At 44.4% G+C, this 18664-nt stretch overlaps 1 protein-coding gene across 1 annotated transcript in view; it reads right to left on the bottom strand.

Annotated features, from left to right (window-relative positions):
• The window catches only part of EPB41 (erythrocyte membrane protein band 4.1), a 184530-nt gene extending 170522 nt beyond the window's left edge, over nucleotides 1-14008 (bottom strand). The window contains exon 1 of the mRNA XM_058677883.1: nucleotides 13801-14008. The gene's annotated coding sequence lies outside the window, so the exon portion shown is untranslated. The remainder of the gene's footprint in view (nucleotides 1-13800) is intronic.
• Between the last annotated feature and the right edge of the window lie 4656 nt (nucleotides 14009-18664).

Here is an 18664-nt window from a genome sequence, read left to right as displayed (position 1 = left end):
ATAAATAAATCAGAGAGAGAGAGAGAGAGAGAGAGAATCCTTTTACTGGGGGGGGGGGGTTCTCCTTTGAGTTTTCAATGATCTGAATCTGTGGGAGGCACCCCAGGAGAGGAGTTAGAGGGCTGTAGCCACCCACAGGCAGACACTGTGCGGCAGGCAGGAAAGGGAGGTATCCCCAATAAGAGCACACACAGAAGAAAAGTGAGTTCTATTTTCTCAGTCAGATTAAGCTAGACACATACTGATAACGTTTATTTCCCTTTGTATCTGAGTCTTTAATAAAGCACTCAGCGTTCCAGTCGGTTCTCTGTCCTACAGGAGGATTAAGACTCTCCTGTGGGACAGAAAATTAGAGAAAACAGCATTTCCTGAGGTCAGCAAGAGATTTTGCCCAGAGAAGGTGAATCTTCAGGAGCAAAAATCCTTGCTGTGAGCCCCTATGACTCCGTCCCTCGGGCAGAACCTTCTTTGAAAGCCAGCTCTGCAGGACTCTTATTTATTGAGAAAGCCAGCTGTTTCTTCTCTACCAAGCCAGAAATGGACTGTAAACCGAGATGCTGACTCTAAAATCCACATCCTACAGGCCACTACATCACAGGCTCCCAAACACTGTTAGTAGAAAAGTGTTCACCAAAGGCATCATTTAAGAGAAGAAAAGCAAGGGGTGGGGAAGGGAATGGGATGCGGTGACTTCACCAAAGCCATAAAAACACACTGTGAAACAAATATCAAAAATTGGAATCTTTACATTAGTTAACATACAGAGAGCAGTATCTGATAACAGCCATCATTTGGTATTAATCCTCTTCCCCAAAAGCAAAGGTCACAGAATAGAGCAATAAAACCCTAACTTAGCCTTCAGCTTTTGAAGTTCCCAAATGTAATGATTAGAAAAGCTAATCCAATAACGATTTTTAAAAGTCTTAGTTTCCTTATTGAAAAAAAAAAAATCTCAAAGATAAAAAGAACCTACAATCGAGCCCAGCACGATAGCCTAGTCGCTGAAGTTCTCGCCTTGGATGCCCCGGGATCCCATATGGTGCCAGCTCCTGTACCAGCTGCTCTATTTCCCATCCAGCTCCCTGCTTGTGGCCTGGGAACGCAGCGGAGGATGGTCCAAGGCCTTGGGACCCTGCAACCCCATGGGAGACCCAGAAGAAGCTCCTGGCTTCTGGCTTTGGATCACCTCAGCTCTGGCAGTTGTGGCCACTTGGGGAGTGAATCATTGGACAGAACATTTTTATCTCTGTATCTCCTCTCTGCAAATCTGCCTTTCCAAGAAAAATAAATAAATCTATTTTAAAAAAACCTATAATCGGGGTGACTATAAATTTTCAATTTTCAGTTGTTTCAAAAACAGTAACATAAATATTTACTTTTCTAAATCATGAGTTCATTAAGCTGCAAAATTACTTGCTTTTTAATTTACTTAAAGTGTACTTTTTCTAACTGCTAGAAGTCACAAAGATTCAAGGCATTTCAGGTGCCTTGTGCACAAGTCACTCTGCAAAAACACCCTCTCAACTCAAACCCCTTCCTGTTTTTCAACCTTGTATGTTTACTTTCACATCTGCTGCAAAAAGATAAAAGCAACAATGGGGACATCAACCACATGACTGTCCTACAACGGGAAATGAAGCTGTAAAGCCAGACCTGCTGTGAAATGGGTTTTTAGAGTAGTCAGATGCAGGCCTAAAAAAACGCTACAGTATAACCTCAAATAAAGCCAAACAACACCGCTAAGCAAAACCATGCCTTTTATATAGTTTTGTTACATATATACATTTATATAACAATCATACAGGCACATGGATATTCAATTTAAGTGGAAAAGGTATGAGTCAAGATATAAAAATCATGCTTAACCAAACTTTTTTTTTTTGTGAAGCAGAGAGGCAGATACAGACGCTGGAAGCTGCAACTCCCATTCACTGGTTGACTCGCCAAGAGACTGTAGCAGCAGAAGCAGGAACTCAACCCAAGTCTCTCACATGGATGGCAGACACTCAGTTACCTGAACCATCACCTATTGCCTCCGAAGGTCTATAATGGCAGGAAGTTGGAATGTAGGAATCAAACCCAGGCACAAACGTGGCACATAGGAATCTTTCTTTTTTATTATTATACAGTTTTTTTATTTATTCATTAATTACATTGCACATAGGAATCTTTTTTTTTTTTTTAAGATTTTATTATTATTGGAAAGCCGGATATACACAGAGGAGGAGAGACAGAGAGGGAGATCTTCCATCCGATGTTTCACTCCCCAAGTGAGCTGCAACAGGCCGGTGCGTGCCAATCCGATGCCAGGAACCAGGAACCTCTTCCGGGTCTCCCACGCGGGTGCAGGGTCCCAAAGCTTTGGGCCGTCCTCAACTGCTTTCCCAGGCCACAAGCAGAGAGCTGGATGGGAAGTGGAGCTTCCGGGATTAGAACCGGCACCCATAAGGGATCCCGGTGCGTTAAAGGCGAAGACTTTAGCCGCTAGGCCATGCCGCCGGGCCCTGCACATAGGAATCTTAAACAATGTCCAATCTTAACCACTAGTCCAAACACCTGACCAGGAACTCATATGTGGCAGACACACAATACAGCAAAATTTTTCTAATTTACTTTTTTAAAAACATTTACTTACTGTTTTTTATTGGAAAGGCAGATTTACAAAGAAAGAAAAGGACAGAAAGGTCTTGCATATGCTGATTCACCCACCCAAAGCCAAGAACAAAGAGGATTTTCTGCATCTCCCATGCTAGAGCAGGGTTCCAAAGCTTTGGGACTGCTTTCCCAGGCCACAAGCAGGCAGCTGGATCAGAAGCAGAGCAGCCTAGATGTGAACCAGTGCCTCTATGGGATCCCAGCACTTGCAGGTAGCAGATTACCACTTGAGCCATCACACCAGTCCCTGTCTAAGTTACTTTTACTAATTCTGCTATGTGGATATCATCCTCAATTCACAGCAAATGTAGCCAAAACATATAAAAGTACTTTCCAAGGATCACAATTATTAAGAAATCACTGGTTTGGACAGGGGAAGGCCTGTATCTAATCTCTCCTTCCACATTTGCTCACAGACACACTAAGCAAAGGTGTGGCAGTAAAGAGTGCCAACTTGAAGGCCAATTTTCACTTGCTAGTTGTGTAACTATGGATAACTTCTAACCTGTTAGCTAAGCTATAAAATGAATTAATAATACCTACTCCAAAGAGATGCTGTAAGGCTTAAATGCAAAAATAATCATGGTTATCATTCATCTGGCGCCAGGCACTGTTCTAAACATTTCACACATTAACTCACTCAATAACAACAACCTTAAAAGATATGCATTTTTATCATGCTTATAAGACAGAAGGAGTAAAGTGAGGTACAGAAATTAAGGAACTTGCCCAAGGTCACTAGTTAAAAAATGACACAACTGGAATTTAAAGCCAGGCATTCTAGCCCTGGAGCCCACACTCTGTAAAACCTAATGTCACACCTATAAAGGACACAGCACACAGCCTGGCTCATAATAAGTCATCAATAAACACTAGCACTATTAATTTTTACCTGACACATAATAGGTAGGCATCCAGTAAGAACAGTAATAAAATGTGTTGAGCAAAGGAGAGCCTACTTTTAGCCCCAATTTTGCTCTGTCTTCTCCACAACTGGCCATCTTTCCATGACAGAGCCTCTATTCCTAAATTTTGAAGTGCCTGCCCCATCATTTCTCATTTATGCCATCTCATTCAGTTTCCAAGGATAGGGGTCACATTGTTGACACTTTTTTAATCAGGAACCATTGGTCCTGCTCGGAATAGGTAGTTGGTTAATAGGTTTTAAGTGAACGATCAAAATCTTCCTGCTTAAAATCCTCCTGTGAGCCTCTGTCTCAAAATAAAACACAAAGCATCACCACAGCTAAGGCCCTCCATGACTTGCTCCCTGTATGCGCCGCACCTCTGAACTCAACCTTCAGAACACTTGGACACACCCTGCGGGCTTACATAATGTCTCCCAACACACCTCTCAAACATCACCTCATCAGAAAGGTTATCAGTAAGGTCATCTCTGACCATCAGTACCAAAAATATCCACTCTGCCTGCCCCATTCTTTGTCCCCTTATTCTGCTTTCCATGATCCTCGTTAACATCTGATGTCTTTAAAAATCAAAGTCCATTGCTGTGGTGAGGTGGATAACGCCGCTGCTTATAAATACCAGCATTCTATACGGGTGTTTCTTTGAGTTCAAGCTGTTCTATTTCCTCCCAGCTCGCTGCTAATGTGCCTGGGAGAGCTGTGGAATATGGCCTACTCGGTGCCCTGCCACACACATGGGAGACACAGAAGGAGTTCCAGGCCAGAAGGCTTCAGACCAGAAGGAGAGATCTTCCATCTGCTGGTTCACGTCCCAGATGGTTACAACAAAACCAGTTGCCCAAATCTCTACTGGGAGTCTCTCACACGGGTGGCAGGGACCCACGCACTTGAGCCATCTTTCTGCTACTTTCCCAAGTGCATTAGCAGGAAACTGGGTTGGAAGTGAAGCATCTGTGACACGAACCAGTGCTCATATGGGATCTGGTGCTGCAGATGGCGGCTTAATGTGTTATGCCACAGCACTGGCCCTGAAGCTTCTAACTCTTCTATGTATAATTATTTTACTTTGTTTTTAACGTGGTTTATGTAGTTCAGAAGGATATATGTCCATGTGGGTCACTAATCAGGGTGGGGAGAGTCAAGTTATGGAGGAAGGAAGGTGGGACAAATGTTTCAAATTTTTTCTTTTTCTCCTGTATCTGCAAGGTTGGGAGAGGGGAAGGGGCTGCTCCTTGCTACCAAACATCAAACCCGGGGATGCAGGAACAGCCATTTGATGTCATCTTTGAGACTTCGATGTGGAAAGAGTGTTCTGAGGGTATTACTTGAAAGGTTTTGCTAGCTTGGAGGCATTACTGGTCTCATTGCTCCACCGAATCTTTTAAGTCTTAACAACTGTAGGTTGATATTCTCTCTGATTTCTTCAGTAATCTTTGAGTTTTTACTAATTTCTACAATTTTAATAAAAAGCTGATAATTTATTCTATGTCCTAAAGACAGTTCTTATTTAATTAAACAGGAAAAAAAATCAATGTCATCTACTTAACAAGATTTACCCAATAATTCTTTTTCTCCTCAGGTGCAACTTTTGTGGGCTTATCCTTAATAGCTGTGTTATCTAAAACCAGTTAATGAAAAATGTTCAGTAGTTCCTGGGGCTTTGTTGGGTATTTTACGAGGCCAAAAGCATAGCTTTAGAGTGAAATGACTGCAGAATGATTACAGAATTATATATATATATGTATATATGTATGTCTATGTACATACATATGTATTTTTTAACCTATTTTGAGAGGCAGAAACAGACAGGGAAGATATATCCCACTTATTGGCTTACTCCCCACATGTTCATGAGCCAGGAATTCAATCCAGATCTTTCATGTGAATGGCAAGGACTCAATTATATGAAAATTACATTTAAATAAATATATTAGGGATCAATGGCCCTGCCCTGTCTGTCTCGTTCAATCTAACTCTGACTTTCAAATAAAAGATTAAGCTCGGGGTAGGCATCCAGCATAGTGGTTAAGGCGATAGGTGGGACACTGGCATACATGGGCGCACTTAGGTCTACTCCTGCCCCCAGCTTCCTGCTGCAGTGCATCCTGGGAAGCAGCAGGTGATGGCACAGGTAGCTGAGTCCTGCCACCCACCTGGAAGACCTGGACTGATTTCCCAGCTCCTGGTTGCAGCCTGGTTCAGTTCCTGCTGTTGCAGACATTTACTGAATGAACCAGCAGAAAGGAGCTCTTGCTCTTCCTCCACTTTTCAATTAAGTAAATTTAAAAGTAAAAGGTTAATTACACACACATAATAAGCAAAATTGAACAGTGTATACCCAGAAAAGAAAAGAAAATTAAATTTACCTCAGCAAAGCACAATCAAATATAAATATAATTCTATGGTCATTATGTTCCATGGCCAAATAAAATCTAACATCAGAGCCTAATTTTAGGAACACATCAGGAAGATAATACAGGAGTCAAACTTCAGCAAGAATCCGTGAAAGCCTACCTAATGTAGGATATCCTTCTCCTTCCCTTCCCAAATTGAAATCTTTCAAATTCATTTTCAAGAGCTGACTTCATCCAAAAGCCCTGAGAATCAACGGATGATAAAACCAGTGGGAAATGGTAACTGGGGAGCAGGATATTTACAGATGCCAATGTAGCATTCTAAATATTAAAAATAGACCTTTACCACAAAGAAATATGGTGATTACCACTTAAACCAGGTGATCTAAATCAGAGTCACTAATTATGGGGCAGACATTATAAACAGACATTATAAACTTCCTGATGTGATGCAAAATGAAAAACACAATCCTTATCTTTGAAATATTCTTGCCAAAAACTGTTTAAACCTAATCAAATCTACAGAGATAACTTCCAGTTTACAGGGAGCAAAGCAGATAAAGAAACAAATTAAACACAACCTTCAGGGAACAATTAGACAAACCCAAAATAAGACATTCTAGAAGTCAACTGGCACCAGCACTCAGCAAAGTTAATGACAATTACGCGCTCGCTTCAGCAGCACATGTGCTAAAACTGGAACAAAGTTAATGACAATTAAAGGGGTGAGTGCTATTCTAGATGAAAGGAAATGTAAGGGACAGAACCAAATATTTAAACAACAACAAAAAAATCTGGTGAAGAAATCTAAATACAGATTGGATATTGGCTGATAATACAGAAATAATGTTAATTTTCTTAGGTACAATAACAGTGTTGAGTTCACGTAAGATACGTGTGTGTGTGTGTGTGTGTGTGTGTGTGTGTGTTTTAGGAGAGGCATAATGAATATTTCTGAAATAAAGTGTCATGCAGAAAGAAAGACATCATCAGAGGCCAGGTCTTAATTCTAAACTATCCTGGAATTCACCTTCTCATTAACACCATGGCATACCTTTTATGCTACAAATCTAGCTAATGTACTGAACTATTTCTACATTTAGGAGAACAGGAAAGGGAACTAAATAAAGACATAATAACAAGCCCATGTACACCAAAAGTTGACAGTTTCATTAAGAAACATCAATTTTTTAAACATATTTTTAAATTTTGATAATCTTAGTTGATTAGGGCACAAAGAGTCAAGGGTTACAGGAAAGTGGGTAAGACCATTGTTTCCACATTATTATTTTTATTTCTAGAATTGGGGTAAGGGGAGAATAAACAGAGAAGCCCCACCCAGCCTCTCACCCATCCCAGGTCCCCAATGTGGGGCGTTCTCCAAGGGTCCTGCTCAAGCAGTTTTGATAGTTCAACACTTCTGAATTTCTGAATTTCACTTCTGAATTTCTGCCAATCTCACTGTTCCAAGCACAATGAAATCTATTCAGAATCCACTGGCTGACATAGTCTCTTCATGGTTGGGGTTCTGAGATCAGCAGTTCAGTTGCAGGGATCTCCAAAGAAACTTCGTCTGAGGTGATTCCAGACCCTGATACTGTGTGTGTGCTTGCCAGTACAGGGTCCGGCAGTCCGAGGAGACATCCACTTAATATAAATATAAAACCTTGCATGGAGGCCAGCATTGTAGCATAAGGCTGTTGACCTACGTTAGCAATGCTGGCACCCCCTATGAGTGCTGGTTCAAGTCCCTGCTGCTCCACTTCCAACCCAGCTCCCTACAGGTGTGCCTGGGAAGGCAGAAGGAAGACAGCCCAAGTCCTTGGGCCCCTGCACCTACATTAGAGACCCAGAGGAAGCTCCTGGCTCCCAGCTCCTGGCTCCTGGCTCCTGGCTTCGGCCTGGCCCAACCTTGGCCACTGAGGTCTTTTGGGAAGTGAACCAGCAAATACAAGATGTTTCTATCTTTCCCTCTCTCTGTAACTCTACTTTCCAGATAAATAAAAATCTTAAGAAAAAAAAAATCACATGACAAAATCTGGCACACAACAAATAAATACTGCAAGAATTCAAAAGAAAATAAACCAAAAATATCTTTGAAATCACTTTCCTCTAACAGGCTTCATATTCTTGGCCCCTTTCCCTTAAGTACCTTTCCTTTCCTTTATCTACTTGGCAACAACTGACTGATTATTTTCTACCCGGCAAATTATCTGGAGATTATCTAAACATAAAATGCACATTTTGCCTGTTTGGAACACAGGATATGATTTTTTAAATAAAGTGCTGTTTACATCTTTACAGGAAAAACCACTAATATCCTATATGCATTTTCTTGCCTCCAAAAGCAATTGTGTTATTTCAAGCGTTGAGGACGCCAGAAAGCTTAAAGATTTAAAAATAATCTCACAAAAAGCTCCATTTCCAACACCAGATGGAGAGAAATTACTATAAAGACACATGTGCGGGCGGACGTGTATACAATATCATGAGACACCATGTAAAAGGTTTATCTAATTACATAATACCATCTAGATTAGCAAGACTCTGCAGGTAGTAAGCTAGCAACAGCACTGATTCTCTGAATCATTAAAAAAGAGAGAGAAAGGGGCAAGAAATAGCAAGTAGGTGGTAGCAAAAAAAGAGGCAGGAGTGGGGAGTCTTCACTTCAAGCTGTCTCCCATGTGTCCCCAATAGCATGCTGAAATTGTTGGCAGGTAAAACTTGAGGGCTTAAATCCTTGGCGCTCTTGACGGTTCTGCCTGTGTCCATATGGCGAAAAACTGGGGGGGAGGAGGAGTTAATTTCAACAGTCTGTACCAAGTGTATCATCAAGGTGAAATACTACTGACTTCAATACATGTAAAAGTTGAAAATGGCAAACTAAAATATATGCTTGGCCCATCAATTAAAATGGTTGGGATTCCTTCATCAGGAATGTACTGAGGTGTACACCTTTAAGATCACACGGTGTTAAAAGGTGATGTAATAGGGTCACTTAATGATTTCTGTAAACGAGATGGGCATCTGGCCCAGCAGTTAAACCACACGCCAGCCAAAACATTCACATCCCACGCTGTGGTGCTTAGCTTCTTCTTAAGTTCTCTTGTTTTTGTTTCATTAAAAAACATTTTTTTTTATTTCAAAAATAAAATACTCTTCCATCTGCTGGCTCACTTCCCAAAGGACCACAACAGTCAGAGCTTGGACAGACTGAATTCCACCTTGGTCTCCCAAATGAGTGCCAGTAACCTGACCCATCATCCACTGACTCCCAGGTACACCAGCAGGGAGCTGAATCAGAAACAAAATAAGAATTCAGGGCAACTGAACCTGCTGCACCACGATGGCTGCCTAGTTTCAACTCCCAGCTCTAGTGCTTGATTCCAGCTTCCTGTTAATACAAACCTTAAGAGGAAGGAGGAGTAGCGTATTTGTGTATCAGGATCCCAGTTTCTACACAGCTTGCCTGTTTTCTCAGGGCAACTTTGGGGGAAACTGCAGAAGCTAAAGGGGAAGAGAATACGAAGGTCTCTTCACATCATCCCGTGAAGCACACCGGCCACGGCACGAAATGCTGCTTTCCTCCAGAGATCAAAGAACCAATTTTCAAACATTTCAAGGTGGGCATAATCCCATTTGGACAAAAGTAAGCAGCAAAAACAAGTGTAAGGCTTTCGTCTATTCCAAAATCAACATTTGAAGTACACTTCCAGTGAGGCAGTCAGTTCTGAATGGAATCAGCCCTTAACACAAAATATGAAACCTCTCCTTTTTCATGTCTCCAATTTCTGAACACCATTCATTGCTGTAACTTTTCTTTATTCTTCTCACTGTGTACTCATCAAACAGCAGCAGAGTAAACCAAAATACTAATCTAACTCTGTGTGCACACCAAAAGGATCTGCTACCACGCATTTTACCTAACACACTATGAATCCACTCATGTAACAAGGAAACACAGTAAGCTGCCAGCCCCACACCAAGAGACTAATGAATACAAATTACCATATATACCTGGCATCCAGTTCTTGTCAAACTAAAAGCTATAATACCTGAAGCAGTCATCTTCCAGTAATTCAGCATTACCTACATAAATAAGGCCTGTAACTGATCAATTCAGAAGTCTCTTCTAAAATTTTAATTTTCAAATGGCTTTCTTCAGAGAGAAAAAAAAGCAAAGTTGTTCATAAGAAAAAAGTATTCTATGTTCAAGACTGGGGAGGGGAGGGAAACAAGTCCCTTAGAGGCAGAGATGAAGCCACATCTGAATATGCAGCTGGCCAATCACGAATTTACTGAGACTCCTGGAAAGCTATCTTGGCAGCGTAGCCAGTGCTGGCCTGCTTCTGGACAACGGGGGAACAGCCTGCGGCTTAAAGGCATGCTCCTCTGCATTACAGAACCCAACAGGGCCCCCAAGAGCCATTTGCACGTTAAACTTACAAAATCAGACCACTGCTATTAAACTGGTGAACAGTACCTGAAGAAAACACAAGTTCCTATGAACCAATGCTCTAACCTTCACACTTGAGTCTTTGATAAACCAGAGAAATGAAACCAAGCAGTATCTTTAGCTCACTGTCTCCTGTAATATAAATGTGTTTGAAATTAAGACCACAATCCAGGGAATGAGATGGGACATTAGCTCTCTCCAATTTTCAAAACTCTGTAATCTAAAACTGCATGTAAGAAAATTTCACTCCAGTCCACTTCAAATGTGGGGCACAAACCTGACAGAAGATAATAACAGAAAAAATATATAGGTCATATCTCAAAAATATGCCACAATCTTTTTTCAGAGGGATCATTTTAAATCAGTTATTAATTTAGCTATTATTTAATTATTTATTAAAAAGAAAATACAATAAAAGCAATTTTAGCGTTAATGCAATTTTAAATATACAAAAGCAATGATTTTTATACTATCTTATATAAAACTTTACATCATTTTACGATTCAGGGTAGGCGTTATTTAAAATGCTGATTCTCAGAACAGCACAGTGGCACATTAGGCTAATCTTCTACTCTATGGAGTCAGCATTCCATACAGGCACCAGTTTGTATCCCGGCTGCTCCACTTTTAATCCAGCTCCCTGCTTATGGCCTTGGAAAGCAGCAGGGAGTGGGCCAAGTCTTTGGGACTCATGTGGGAGACCCAGAAGAAGCTCCTGGCTCCCAGCTTCAGACCAGCTGAACACTAAATCTTTATTTTAAAAAATTCTTATTCTCCAGTAGACCACTTAAATAAACATGACTTGGGTGTTTAACAAACATTAAGCAAATACTGGCCCTTGGCCCATAAAGGAGAATAAATGCAGAAAGCAAACAGATATCCACCAAAAAGATAAAACTTGGCTATTGCTTACAAACAGCTAGAGTTTCCACACATCAAGTGCGTCCAATGATGTAATTTTTAGTCCTGTGCAGAATGGAAGTCTCAGTGGTTCACTGCCCAAATGTCTGGAGCTGGGCACTCAACCCAGGACACCAAAGGCGGTGGCAGAAAGCCCGTCACCGAGGTTCCCACTGCTGCTGCTCAAGCTGGAATCACAGCTAAGAATCAAATCCGGGTGCTCAGATGTAGTATAGGAGGGCATCCTAACTGGGTTCGCCACCCCTAGGCCAAATTCCTACTCCCTAAAAGGTTTTCTTAATCCACCACAGGCCATCATCTACCACTAAATGCCACACAACTGATGGGGTACTAAAAGCCTAAATCCTTTCAACAAACTAAAGAAAACTCACCTAGTTGTCCACACTAACAAGGCTCAAGGAAAACTCAAAACCAAACAGGTCCATCAAGTTCCTTCCCCACACAACACTTTTTCCCACATTTAAGGTTATCAATACACTGAACATTTTCAAGGAAACAAAAAATAAAAGGAATATCAATCAAAAAGCACAGATGGAACAGTATGTTCAAAGATGCACAGAGAGCAAATAGGTGCATGTCTATGTTGTTGGAGAATTCAAGGAAGCAGGTGAATACCAATGGAAAGACAGATTTGGCCACCACGAGCAAGAAGTTATCTCTAAAATACGTGGTATAAAACACTGAAATAAGTGTTAGGAGAATTTTGGTGAGACCTAACAATTAAAAACACTTATTTCTAGGCCTGAATTCAATCACAAAAAGAAAAGTATGACTTTGTTAGAAAAAAAAAAAAAAAAGAATGAAAAGGTTTGAGTTCTGAACTTGGATCCAACAGTGAGTTTACTCTTATGACTGGCAAAGGCACAGGGTAGGTACTCAGCCACAAATATGCCTATCTTCAATTACAAGCTTCTGGTAGAAAACACGCTAAGTTAGCACTTTGATTCTATGGCAATCTGATATGCAAATAGCATATCTATTTCTCGTGCCATTTATTGAGTGTTTGCTGTGTGCCAGACAGTCTCTTGCACAGTACACATGTAGTATTTGAATGTCCTAAGAAACTAGCCCATCAATCCACACGTCATACCTGGAAAACAAATTTATTATGTTTCCAGCTTAAAGAAAAGGACATTGTTTCCATTAGATTTATCATTAATGCTACACTAATGGATCAATCCTCCTTGAGGAAAAAAAATTAAACCAAAGAAAATGCTTGCCACTCCTGAGACTATAGAAAACAGTAACAATAACAACAACAAAAAAAACAGCATTGAGTACGGTATGTCCTCAAGAGCGTATAAATCCACTAGCATAATCTCCAAGACAAGACACAACCATTTCTTGCAATTTTCCCTAAAAACAGAAGGAAGAAATAGAGGCTGTGAAATCACTCAGACTACTAAAAAAAAAGCTCAGCATCTCTTAAAAAAAAAAAAAAAAGAAGAAATTTAAAAAATCTATCTCTTAATCAACAACACTTGCCAAAAACTGACAAATCTCCACAGACTAGTCATTTGTAGGAGGGCACCGTTAGAGACATGGCAGGGTGACAGTCGCTATCTGGGGGGCAGAACCCAAGCCGGCAGCAAATTGGCCGCGGATGGGGTCACTTTCTCCTTTTGCGCCCCCAAGAATGCCCGTGCCAGGCAAGAGGGACCCCTGAACGGAGGAAATGTCCCCAGGGGGAAAGGTCTAGGTCCACCCCGGGCGGGTGGGCAGGCAACCAGGTCTGTCCACAGGTGTAGGGGCCCGGCCAGCACCGGCCAGGATTTCCAAGCTGGCAGATGCACGCCTTGAAAAGCAGGTCACGACGCTCCCCGAACCGGCTTAACCCTTTGCTCACTGTGCTCCGTAACCCCAGGGGGGAGAATACACCGGATCCCTCCGGTCTGGGAGATTTTAATTTATTTATTAACGATGCAGGTGTCTGTGGCGGGAAGGCCTCGAAGTCCTGCGAGGGCTCCCTCCACCCTGCAGATCCCACCCGACTTCTGCAAACAGCCCCGCACCCTGGTCACGAAGAAGAGCTCGCTCCGCAGCAGCACCCAACGCCGTCACCGTCCGAAACCTGCAGGGCTCTCCCATGGGGTCCCCGGCTCGCGCCCACCGTACTACGACTGACAGAGCCGGGGGCGGGGGGGGGGGGAGGCTCGTCAGAAAGACACCCTCAAGCCTAACTTTCAAACGCTCCTCCGGCACAGCCCCGGCCCCTGTCCTCTACAGCCCCCGGCGCGCCCGGGGCTCCTCCAAACCGCGTCCCCAGCCCCAGGCGCGGTCCCTCAGCGCCCCGCCGGACAGACGAGGCCCCTCGGCGGAGCAGCCAGCGCCCCCGGCCCGGAGCCTGCGGGGGGCCGGAGACAAAGAGCTTGCGGCACCGTAGCCGCCGCCTGGACCGTCCCCTCGGGGACAGCGCTGCGCCCCCCGCGCCCTCCCACCACACACCCCGGCTCGAGCGCAGCCTCCTCCTCTTCCTCCTCCTCCTCACCGGTAGCTCCCGGGGTCCGGGCTCCCGCGTCCGCCGCCGCCGCTCCAGGCACAGGAACAATGGCAGGAGGAGGCGCCGGAGTCCGAGGCTCGGGCCCTCTGCGGCTCGCGGGCCTGCGGGCAGCCGGCTGACTGACTGAACCCACCGGCGGAGGGAGGGAGCCAGCGAGCAGCAGCAGCCCCGGCGCGCGCCCTCCCGCCTTCCCTCCGCGAGGCGAGGCCGGCCCGGCCCGCAGCCCGCCCGCCCGCGCGCGCCCCTCCCCCGCCGCTCGCCACAACATTGTAGTAAATTCCTATTGGACCGCGCCGGAGAGAAGGAGGGGGCCGGGCCCGCGGCCCGCCAGCCTATTGGCTCAGGCCAAGTTCTGCTTCCCTCGTTTTCCAGGCCCCCCTCCCCTAGGTGGGTAAGGAGAGGAGAGGGTAAGGGAAAAAAAATGGGAAAAGTGAGGCCCCCCCCCCAGCCGCCTGTGCGCATGCGTAGGTCGAACCCGGTCTGGAACCAGCACCCACGTGGGATACGAAGCAGGTGATGCGCTGAATGAAGGGGAGGCCTTTTCCTGCCGGAGGAGGACCAGGTAAGAGGCCTTAGATTTGGAAGCTTCAAGGAAGAAGAAGTCACGAGAGCCTGCCCCGTGAGGTTCCTGGTGACCTCGGCTTGTGCGGACCTCAGCTTGTCCTAGCCCGCACCTATGCCCGACATTCCGTGATCTTGCACCAAGGCCTGGGATAGACCCTATTCCGCCGTGTTGCTCTGACAGTTGTCGGTTGTGTGCGTTTATTTCCATCCAGCAATTGCAGTGGCCCCTGGACCCTTCAGGCCCCCTACCAGGCTGGTATCTCAGCAGGCTGCTGGGCGCGCCCGTTATGTTTGACGCAGGAGGCTTATAAAGGAATATAGGTTCTAGGACTGCTTTTTTTTTGAGATGAGGAAACTGAAGCCGAGAGACCTTGACCTGCTAGGATAAGAAGCCAGGCAATCTGACATCGGAGCCCATCCATGCCAGCTGGGCTGCCTCCTGGAATCTCATCACAATCTCAGCTCAGCCCCTGGAAACAGACTGCCTGGGCTCACTTCCCAGTCGGCAGCCTGCTGGGGATGCTTGGCTCTCTCTGCGCTCAGCCGAGAACCCCCATAACCAGGTTAAGTAGGTTGGGTGTTTGACCCATAGGTTAAGATGACCAAATCGCTTCCTGCTAAATCAGACCCTGTGAGACAACAGGTGGCAGCTCAAGTGACTGAGTGCCTGCCACCCACACAGCCGACCTAGAATGAGTTCCTGGCGCCTGACTTGGGCCAAACCCCTAGTTTCTGCTGTTTCAACCATTTGGAATGAACCAGTGGATGGAAGCTTGCTTTTCTCTGGCTTTCGAATTAATTAGTTTAAAAAAAAAAAAAGCACAGAGCATGTATGAGTCACACAAATTCTGAATTCCAGGGCTATTGTAGTGCTATGTATTATACCATGGCTTGCAACGCTGGCATCCCATACATTATCAGTTTGAGTCCCAACTGCTCCACTTGTTATCTATCTCCCTGTTAGTGCACCCTGGAAAGCAGTGGAAGATGGCCCCAGTGTTCACATGGGAGACCCCTAAATGAAGTTCCTGGTTGCTAGCCCAGTCATTGCAACCATTTGGGAAATGAACCAGCAAATGGAAGATCTATTTTTCTTTCTCTCTCTCTGTCTCTCTCTCTCTCCCTCCCTCTCTCTCTCTCTCTCTCTCTCTCTCTCTCTCTCTCTTTCCCTATCTCTCTCTCTCTAACTCTGGCTTTCCAATAAATAAAATAAATCTTTCAAAGAAAAAAATACTGCAGAGTGCCATTCAACACCACACCGAACTCAGGCAATAGAATCGAAAAAACCTGAATTCTAATGCTGACTTTTAATTCTTATTCTAGAGATGTTAGGAGTTTGTAAAGTATCATCGTGACTTGAGGGATTTTTCTTATTCATTAGCTATACACCATCACCTGTTGCAGTGGACTTCCCTGACTGTGGCCAGAGTCATCACACAGAGGAGTGGAGGTTTCGGTGATGAACCCACCTGCCCCCTCAGACTCCTACAAACCAGATATGAAGTTGGCAGCTTGCCCTGCGGAAGCTGCCGTGGATACCAAGTTCTGTGGCTGCAGCCACCCTCACTGAGGCTGACTTCCTAGGAGAAACACCTCGGCTCCATGCTTACATCTGGTGGCAGCTGTGCCATGATCCTGGGCCGAAGATGGGGTCTCTAGGGGCCATCTCCATTCCGCCTGCCAGCTGAGCCCAACACTAACTCCCCCACAACCCCTCCTGTTCCTTCCTAGGGAATACAGGCCCTGCTGGCTGCCTGTTAGCCCCTGGAGCAGTCAAGGGCACTAAGCAAAAAAGAAAAAAAAAGTGCATGAAAGGATCTTAATCCTTCCCCCTTTGCAAAGGGAGCTCAGTGAGAGCAAACACCAGCTGCACCAAAGAGGGGGAAATGAGATGGGGAAATGAGGTGGTTACCAGTGGGGAGGGCTTGGGAGGGCAGAAGAGGCCTCCAGTGACCTGGAAGGGATGGGATTGAAGGGCGCAGTTAGAGTCTGAACCCTATCCAGATATGGGCCTTGGGCGGATTAGGGACACAGCTGGCCCGAAGCCCTGGTGATCGGATTCATGGAAAAGCTCTGTTGTGGAGTGGAGGGCAATAAGAGCCAAAGATGGCTTGGAAACATGGGGCCCTCCCACCAAGGGTTCCGAACAGTCACCACTGCGGAGCAGGGACCAAGCCGAGTTCCACAAATTGCTGGAAGATAACAGCATAGCATCCTGCCCTGGGTTACAAAACCGCAGTCATGTTAGACATTTTAAACAAAAATGACACACAAGCTGCAGCAACATGAGAATTAGTGTTCATACAGTGGAATGCCCTTGTAGGGAACTGTACTTGAATTGTTCCTAGAAAGTGCAGCTAACGGAGGAGGAAAATGTAAATCACTAGGAGGCCACCCATCAAAAATGACTATCACCAGTATATTTGGAGAACACCTTTCCTTCTCTAGTACCTTTACTTATATTTTTAATTTACTTATATGAAATGACCTACTTTGTAAGTTAAGAAATGGCCAAATGACAACAGTGACACACTGTTGAGGTTGCCCCATCCCACAGGTGATGGTACCAAGCTTTGTTCCCGAGTCCAGCTTCCTGGTGAAATGTGCATTGGGAGGCAGCAGGTGACAACTGAAGCACAAGGCGCACGTGCGCACACACACACACACACACACACACACACCCCTCCAAGAAAAAAACAGAGAATTTTAATTTCTTTGATAGAATGCACTCTGCTTAACAAAAAAATTGCCTTTTTAAAGAGTTTCTTTGCATAGTAAAAGCAAAAAACTAAACGTGATTAAAATCCATATATTGTGGTAACCACGGAAACACTCAAGAAACAGGGAGCAAAAGGGAAGGAAGTTGAAATTGCAAAAGAGGATCTTCTGGCTGCTGGCTAAGGCATTTACTTAGGACTCCAGATTCACAAAATGTTACCACTTGCTAGGCCCTCAGAGATCACCCAGCCCAATCTGCTAACTTTTCAACAGATCAGGAAATGGGTCCAGACACTGAAAGACACTTGTCCATGGTCACAAAGCACAAGGATGGCAGAACTCAAACTTCCAACAGAATCGCTCACTGCCTTTTTCCAGGTCTAGCTAACCACACTTCCGCTCCAAAGCTGGAGGCTAAGGTAAATTTTCCAGGCATGAAACCTCGGAACAGCTGTGCTAAGAGGGACCTCCAAAGTTATTCTTAAAAATGATAACTGGAGGCAGGTGTTGGTGCCGTATTTAAGACACTGCTTGGAACGCCCACACCTCACACCGCAGCACCTGGATTGGAATCCCAGATGTAAAGGCCCAGTACAATAGCTCAACAGGCTAAATCCTTACCCTCTAAGCATCAGGATCCCATATGGGCGCCAGTTCATATCCTGGCTGCTCCACTTTCCACCAACTTACTACTTGCAGATTGATAAAGCATTCAAGGATGGCCCAAAGTCTTGGAATCCGGCACCCACTTGGGAGACCTGAAAGAATCTCTTGGCTCCTGGCTTTGAATCAGCACAGCTCTGGCCATTGTAGTCACTTGGGGAGTAAACCAGTGGATGAAAGATCTTTCTGTTTCTCCTTCTCTCTCAGTAAATTTACCTTTCCAATAGACATAAATAAATCCTTCTTTTAAAAAAAAATTATATGTAAGACATAAAATTATTAAACTACTAGCATAAATCACAAAAGCAATACTTCCAGACAGCAGTATAGGCAATGGCGCCGATGCATAGCCAATAAAACTAAAATTGGATAAATGAAGGGGTATCAAACTCAGAAGCTTTTACACAACAATGAAAAAAATCAACACAATGAAAAGACAGCCAATAGAATAAGAAAAAAAATACATTTACAAGCTAATCATCTGAGAGATGGGTTGACATCTAGAATACATAAGGACTTCTCCTCTCTGTATATCTGATTTTGTAATAAAATAAATAAATCCTTCCGTTGCACTCACTTGGGCACTGAATCATCAGACGGAAGATCTTCCTCTCTGTCTCTCCTCCTCTCTGTATATCTGACTTTGTAATAAAATAAATAAATCTTTCCGTTGCACTCACTTAGAATACATAAGGAACTAAGAAAACTGGACAGCAAAGCTGGACATTTTAGCCTCATAGTTAAGATGCCAGGAGCCCAGCACAGTGGTCTAGATGCTAAAGTTCTCGCCTTGAATACACCAGGATCCCATATGGGTGCCGGTTCTAATCCCAGTAGCCCTGCTTCCCATCCAGCTCCCTGCTTGTGGCCTGGGACAGCAGTCAAGAACATCCCAAAGCCTTGGGAC

This window comes from Ochotona princeps, chromosome 2, assembly GCF_030435755.1.
Source record: "Ochotona princeps isolate mOchPri1 chromosome 2, mOchPri1.hap1, whole genome shotgun sequence".
NCBI lineage: Eukaryota > Metazoa > Chordata > Mammalia > Lagomorpha > Ochotonidae > Ochotona > Ochotona princeps.
This window is presented reverse-complemented; position numbering and strand designations above follow the sequence as displayed.